This window comes from Cupressus sempervirens, chromosome 10, assembly GCF_028749045.1.
Source record: "Cupressus sempervirens isolate cs-2001-9-10 chromosome 10, ASM2874904v1, whole genome shotgun sequence".
Classification (NCBI taxonomy): Eukaryota; Viridiplantae; Streptophyta; class Pinopsida; order Cupressales; family Cupressaceae; genus Cupressus; species Cupressus sempervirens.
Genome location: NC_143127.1, coordinates 451,388,793 through 451,396,535, shown reverse-complemented (window position 1 = coordinate 451,396,535; position 7,743 = coordinate 451,388,793).

Sequence of the window (7,743 nt, the reverse complement as noted above, 5' to 3'; positions counted from 1 at the left end):
CAAGTGTTTGCAACAACACATCCACCTATAGAAATAATTGATAATCCAATTTGGAGTCTTCATTTGAGGGCAGCAATTGACCACCTACATCTTTGTCAAGCATGGATGGCTCATATAGGTGTAGCATGTAGGTTCTCAGAACTTACTATTTAACATATAGACATGACTAGAGACAAGTCAAACCTAAAAATAGTTTGTCTAGCTTACGATATTGTGGTAAATGCCTCATACCCTACATGTTTGAGATTCCTTACACATCAATAAGTATCTTTGAGGATGTAACCCTTGATTCTTAATGCTATTGACATTGAATGTTGCCTTTGAAATAACTAGTCATGATCTTGCATGTATGGTTTCCCTTTGATTATTATGATTGATTTGTATATTGTTATCCCAATTGCAAATCTTGACAATGTTATGATAAATGTATTTCCACTATCCCATCTCTAATATCTTTGACAACCTTGATAATATTATTGTAGGAAATGGTATTTTCAATGCATACCTTTTTCTTATTTTTTAATCTTTATTTGGTCTTCTCTGCCCCTTCACTTCTATTGGTGATTACTTTTTTCTTTGGAATAATATGATATGTGGTTTATGTCTATTCTATATTATGGTAGTCATTTCTTTATGTCTTTTGAATTGTCACTTGGTATCTATGTTCATGAAATTAGTCATTTTTTGCCCCCACGACTTATCACTAGATAACTATCTATGTCCTCATTTTTTCATAATAATTTATAGTGTAAATTATTATTATTTCCTAATCTTGCAAGGCAGCTCCTTGATTTAATGGTTGACATCCTTGCATTAATAATAGTATTTTTCTTTGCATTTGATATATCATTATTATTTTCTCTTCATGCTAGCTACTTTCAATATTTTGATTTAGGTTACTACTCATTAGGATCAATCTTTCAAGCAACACTACAACATTTAGATCAAAATTTGAGCAACCTTAATCACTGTACATTTTTTAAGTCCGTGATAGTGATGGGGAGATCCTTGATAATGCACGTCATATCTTTTATTTCTCACTAACAAAAATGAATGGACATTTATCAAAAGATGTAAATGGCTAGGGTAATATATGAAAGGTTCTTACTTTTTCTTTCCAGCTTTTGAGCAATGAGAACTACACATGTTGATGACATTCAATATTAGTGAGGACATTAAATAGTCTAGGCACCTCCTAAATAGATTGATGGGAGAAACCACCTTCATTTCTTGATGATAGGTGGCAACATTATAAATCAATCATTTAAGTTGTACCTTAACATCATGGATCATCAAGAACCATGCAACCTACATAAACTTTATGATCTAGCAAAAGTTGTGCAAACATTTATTCAGTCATTTCCTAAATTATTTCACTTTGAAACAAGCTCAAAATACACTTTGGCAAAATATCAAAACTAAATACCATATAGTGGAGGTTGGTCAGTAGTTGTAATCAAACAATCTATTGTTTTCTTCTAAGTTGTGAGAGGTGAGTCAATGCCCAAAATCATGCTTACCATTTCTCTAAGGAGGGGGAATCCTCTCTTATATTGGAGTAAGTGTGTCTCTGATGTTTAAGAGTCCTTTCTCTAGAGCTTCCTTGATCCATTTATGTTTATTTGTTTTTCTACTTCTTTTCTTGATTTAGAGACTTGTTTGAGTTTATAATTATCAACGTGGAATAAAATTACTAAATCTATAATTGAGTTCACTAAAGAAACCAAGGGAACATCTTCCCAAGCTCAAAAAAATGAAAATATAGCACACATATAACATGATGCAAAGCATCTTCAATATTTCCAAATCTGCATCCTTCAATTTCAAATGCTATCGTGATATTAACTTAATAGAGACAAATTTATACTCAAGCTCCTGGTTTTCAAAGAAAACTCATATTTCTCTCAACATATTCTTATCCTTGTAGAAATTGACAAAACTTTCATATTCAATCATTAAATGTGTTCCAAACCTATATTTTGCCAACTCTGCAACTATTGACTTTAACAAGCTGATGTATTGGAACATAACATTTATTCAACCAAGTTGATGCCCATAAAATGAAAGCCAAAAGTTATTTCAAAACCCAAACCATAAATGATAAACTAAAATCAAGAAAACCAATAACCAATCATTCATTATCCAACAAGTTTGATTTACTAATACCAATTTGTAATCCTCCAGAACCATTGATATTATGGAGCACAATTTGTTCATATTCAAAATCATATTCTCCAATTTAATTAGCCAGAGCAAAAGAAACTCTCAAAACAATCTCATTGAAACAAATTGGAACCGGTTCATGAAATGCTTTGTTTGATATAATACTTACCCACAGAAAATCATATTAGTATCTTGCAAAATATCTTATGCTAAACCATAGTACTCCATGGGTAAAGCTGGATTTTATTTTTAGATTGGTGAGGGAAAAAGAATTAATTCCATTCAACATTAAAAAGCCTTTCAAAAATCAAATTTTGAAGATTTAAATCTGCACTAAGAGGCCCAATACATCGCATAAAACAACCTCATAAAAAAATAGATTTTAGTTAGCAAAATTTGCTCCAATTTTAGACTGGTTGTTTCTCTTTCTTCCCCAAGAATCTTGAAAGATATTAAAGTATTAATCAGTCCATAAAATTTGGATATAAATCAGATTTGAAATTCAAACAAAAACAGAAATTAATGGAATTGAAACTAATATGAACAAGAGCTGTAGGGCAGCCAAGTCCCTGCCATAGATGGTAGGAGATTCATGGTTGAATCTGAGTTTCCAAGTTTCCAAACTAACTATAGTTCAACTAGAAGGATCGGTCGAGCCTCTATTTAATATTTCAAAGTTTTAGCTTCACCACCTATGATCTATTTTATGATAGATGGTCTATGACACCTCCTATCTTGATTCTTTTAAATGGATTGATGGCATAGAGCACCTCAAAGATACAACCAATAGGTATAAAGCATTAACTGGTAGTAACTTTACTGTTAAGCATACTAATGACTGTCTGAAATCTAATCTGTCCAAAATGAAATGCCACAAGAAGTATAATTTAGCATTGATAAATCTTAAACTATTGAGATTAATTGTGGGCCAATTTAAAAGCTTGCAATTTTTTCAATGTATAGATAGAGAAGACTATACAAAGTACACAACATTTTTATGCCAAAATTGTAAAACATGATGTGTGTTTATGAAAAATATAGTACTATGCCAATATGCCTTAAAGGAGGGACTTTTTTTTAAGGACATACTGAACATATACAATATCTAAAGAATTAGATTTCACCAAAAATTATAGCCTGGGCTCTAAAATCTTATAAACATTATAAGGTGTGGCTATCAAAGAATGGGAGAAGGGTAGCATTCTCTACACCAACATGATTAACAAAACAAGGGTAGCTCTTGGATACAATAGTGAAAGCTGATGCAGAGCCTCGTCTTGGAAAACTCAAGAGGAAATCAATTACTTAACTGAGTTGCTTCAAGGGGCACATGCACCTTCCAGGATCAAACTAAAATCAAACTTTGCAATTTACTAATTGATTCTCTTCATACATATATTAAAATGAGAACATGCAACATGAACTTCAAGAACGATTAAAAACTCTTACAAACTATTAACAAACTAATTTTTTCAATACCCAGTGAAAACTGACATGCAACAAGAACTTTCTTAACCTCCTATCGCCCCATTTTGATTTTTTGCATCAAATTAACTTAGACCGACCCGACTTTTCCAAAATGTAAATAAAAAAAATGTGCACATGGATTTAACAACTTTGACAAGAAAACTGAATATCCAAAAATATACAAATTGTTTTCTTCAATCAATGGTAACTACATTTAATTTCTCTCTGCATCTCTATGCATGAAATTAAAATTTGAAAACTAGGTCAGCTGATAAAGATAACCTCTTTAATATGACTCAACATTGCAATCTCATGCTTCAATTTGATATTTTTCTCCCTCACATGCAACCATAAGATTTAACATATCGGTGAATAGATGAACACATTCACCCGATTTAAAATATGGATTTCGCGCAGCTATGATCAGAAATAAAAGACCCAAAAAACAAAATAAAAATAGAAATAATATAATACATAACTCTTATGTGATCTTAGGAACTTATCATAGAGAGTTTAGACAACTCCCATCAAAAGATGCGACTCTCAAAATCGCTAAAGTTTACACTCACAATTCAGGAAAATCGTGCTTCCTTCAACAATTTTCAAAACAACTAATTAATTTTTATTTTTTTTGATTTCAAAAATCCATTAACTTGTTGCTATTCTAAAACAAAACCATTAATTTGGAAAAGTCACACTAAAAACAAAGATTCACCAAAATCAGAAAAAAACTCAAACTTTCTATTTCTCTTCCACTCAATCTGATCTCCTTTACATTCAAAAATCTGCCTTTTAAAACACTTTCCCATCTCTTCTCTTGGGAATCTGAAATGTCCACAATGAAACAAGAAACTGAAACCTATTTTGGAATCATGAAAAATCAGATTTCAAAATCCGCCACTAACTCTTCCAGCTATTGGAAGTTTCCTAAAGTTATCTATTTCTAGTTGGATTAATTATTTAAAACACACACACACAACTCTTAAAGAAAACTATCTCAAACATAAAACTGAAATTACTTTGTCCTAAGTGGCTATAATTGGAGAGCTTATATGATTGCTATTCCATTTATGCCACCACATCGTAGGACATTATTACAAACATCAAAATTTAAACACACTTTAAAACATAACATTAAATTTCTGCACTTCCTGTCGCATTTTTAATCCTGTTAGTTCCGATAGCAGAAATTGTCAAGTCTGCTACTGCAGCATACTTCCTTGTAGAATGAATCTCAAGTCCTCTTGAGATGAGGTGTTGTAGTAATTAACCATGCTTGTTGTTTTGTTCCTTATCCATCTAAATATCTTCTAGTGCAGGTTTTTTCTTCCATTTCATGAGATACTGAGTATTTTGTCCCCTTTCAGTCTTCTTAGAAACACCTGCAAAAATAAATGTTAGAAAAGAAAAATATTTCTTCATCTTTACTTTAGGCTTATACTCATCTTCTTGTTGTAATCCTGCATTTTCTTGTCCTTGAATCCCTTGTATTTGTCTTTCCTCCTTCATTTTAATCTTTGGTTTGTCTCTGTTTTGTAATATAAAGACTATTTGTTGCTGATCATTCATTTCCAGTAACAACTTTACTACTGCATACATTTGTAACTCCATGAAATAAAATTTCCAATGATATTCTTCTTTCTTTTCCTCACAAACATGCCATGTCTCCATACATAGAGAATACACAAATACTTCATCCCTTTCATAACCCATAACCAACTTTTCTATAGTCTCTTCTCTTGGAACCAAATTAGATTTCTCAATCTGCATTTCTTCAACCTTGTCATAAACATAATCAAAATTTATTACCTTGTTATAAACACATTCAGAATTTGTTACCTTGTCATAGACATATTCAGCCTCATCTTCTTTTTCCATAACATCATCAGATACCTCTTCTATGCAAACTTCTTCATCTTGAGTCTCCATACTACCACCATTCCTTTTCCATTCTCCCATGATGGCTGCAAACTCTTCCCATAAATCAAATTCATCTTCAAAACTTGCTGCTACACAATCTTTATCTCCATCTTCATGCCATTCCTCTTGACATTCCACTTCATCATGCATTTCTAAGGCTTCATCAGTCGCCTCCAAAACCTTGTTCATAGGAGTACCTTCCAGCATTGTACTCTTCTCTATTTTCAAAGAACATGTTACTGTTCTAACCACAAATTGTTCACTCTCAAATTTCATAGGACTTTTCTCTTTATTCCTCCCATCAACAGTTACTTGCTACACTTCTTCTTGCTGCAATTTATCTTCTTTCTGCTCTTCATGTTCTTTCCCTTCCAAAGGACAACTTACATCTATCATTGTTGAGATTTCTATCCCAACTTCACATACATCTGCACTCTTTATGGCTGCCTTCTCTACAATTTCATTAGCCTCCACCAAAACTTCTATCACTTCCTCTTTCTGCATTTTATTTTCTCCCAACTTAGCTTCATTCTCTTCAAGTTTCCTTCTCAAACTTTCTATATCCTCTTGTATCTTGCTCATCTTTTCTCTTTGTTTTCTCATTTATTCTTCTCTTTTATTCTTTTTCTCTCTCCTTAGTTGTGGATCCTTTCTCTGTTGATACTTTCTAAATAGGTACAACCCTACTATTAAAGCTGCATTCCCTTGCTCCATTGTGTCTCACCTAGAATATTTTTTTTTCTAGTCTCTTGGAATTCTTCTCAGATTCTTCTCTCAACCTGTTATAACTGAACACACACAACCACTTTTTCCCAAACCTTTTGCTGAGCTCTGATACCAAAAATGATGCAGAGCCTCACCTTGGAGAACTCAGGAGGAAATCAATCACTCAACTGAGTTGCTTCAAGGGGGACATGCACCTTCCAAGATCAAACTAAAATCAAACTCTGCAATTTACTAATTGATTCTCTTCATACATATATTAAAATGAGAACATGCAACATGAACTTCAAGAACGATTAAAAACTCCTGCAAGCTGTTAACAAACTAATTTTTTTAATACCCAGTGAAAACTGACATGCAACAAGAACTTTCTTAACCTCCTATCGCCCCATTTTGATTTTTTGCATCAAATTAACTTAGGCCGACCTTAATTTTCCAAAATGTAAATAGAAAAAATGTGCATGGATTTAACAACTTCGAAAAGAAAACTGAATATCCGAAAATATACAAATTGTTTTCTTAAATAAATGGTAGCTACGTTTAACTTCTCTCTGCATCTTTATGCATGAAATTAAAATTTGAAAACCAGGCCAGCCAGTAAGTATAACCTCTTTAATATGACTCAACATTGCAATCTCATGCTTCAATTTGATATTTTTCTCCCTCACATGCAACCATAAGATTTAACATATCGGTGAATAGATGAACACATTCACCTGATTTAAAATCTAGATTCTGCAGGGCTATGATTAGAAATTAAAGACCCAAAAAAAAATAGAAATAATATAATACATAACTCTTATGTGATCTTAGGAACTGATCACAGAGAGTTTAGACAACTCCCATCAAAAGATGCGACTCTTAAAACTGCTAAAGTTTACACTCACAGTTTAGAAAAATCATGCTTCCTTCAACAATTTTCAAAATAGCAAATTAATTTTTATTTATTTTTATTTCAAAAATCCATTAACATATTGCTATTCTAAAACAAAACCATTAATTTGGAAAAGTCACACGAAAAACAAAGATTCACCAAAATCAGAAAAAAACTCAAACTTTCTATTTCTCTTCCACTCAATCCGATCTCCTTTACATTCAAAAATATGCCTTTTAAAACACTTTCCCATCTCTTCTCTTGGGAATATGAAATTTCCACAATGAAACAAGAAACTGAAACCTATTTGGGAATCATGAAAAATAAGATTTCAAAATCTCCCACTAACTCTTCCAGCTGTTGGAAGTTTCCTAAAGTTATCGATTTCTAGTTGGATTAATTATTTAAAACACACACACAAAACTCTTAAAGAAAACTGACTCAAACATAAAACTAAAATTACTTTGTCCTAAGTGGCTATAATTGGAGAGCTTATATGATTGCTATTCCACTTATGCCACCACATCGTAGGACATTATTACAAACATCAAAATTTAAACACACTTTAAAACATAACATTACATTTCTACACAACT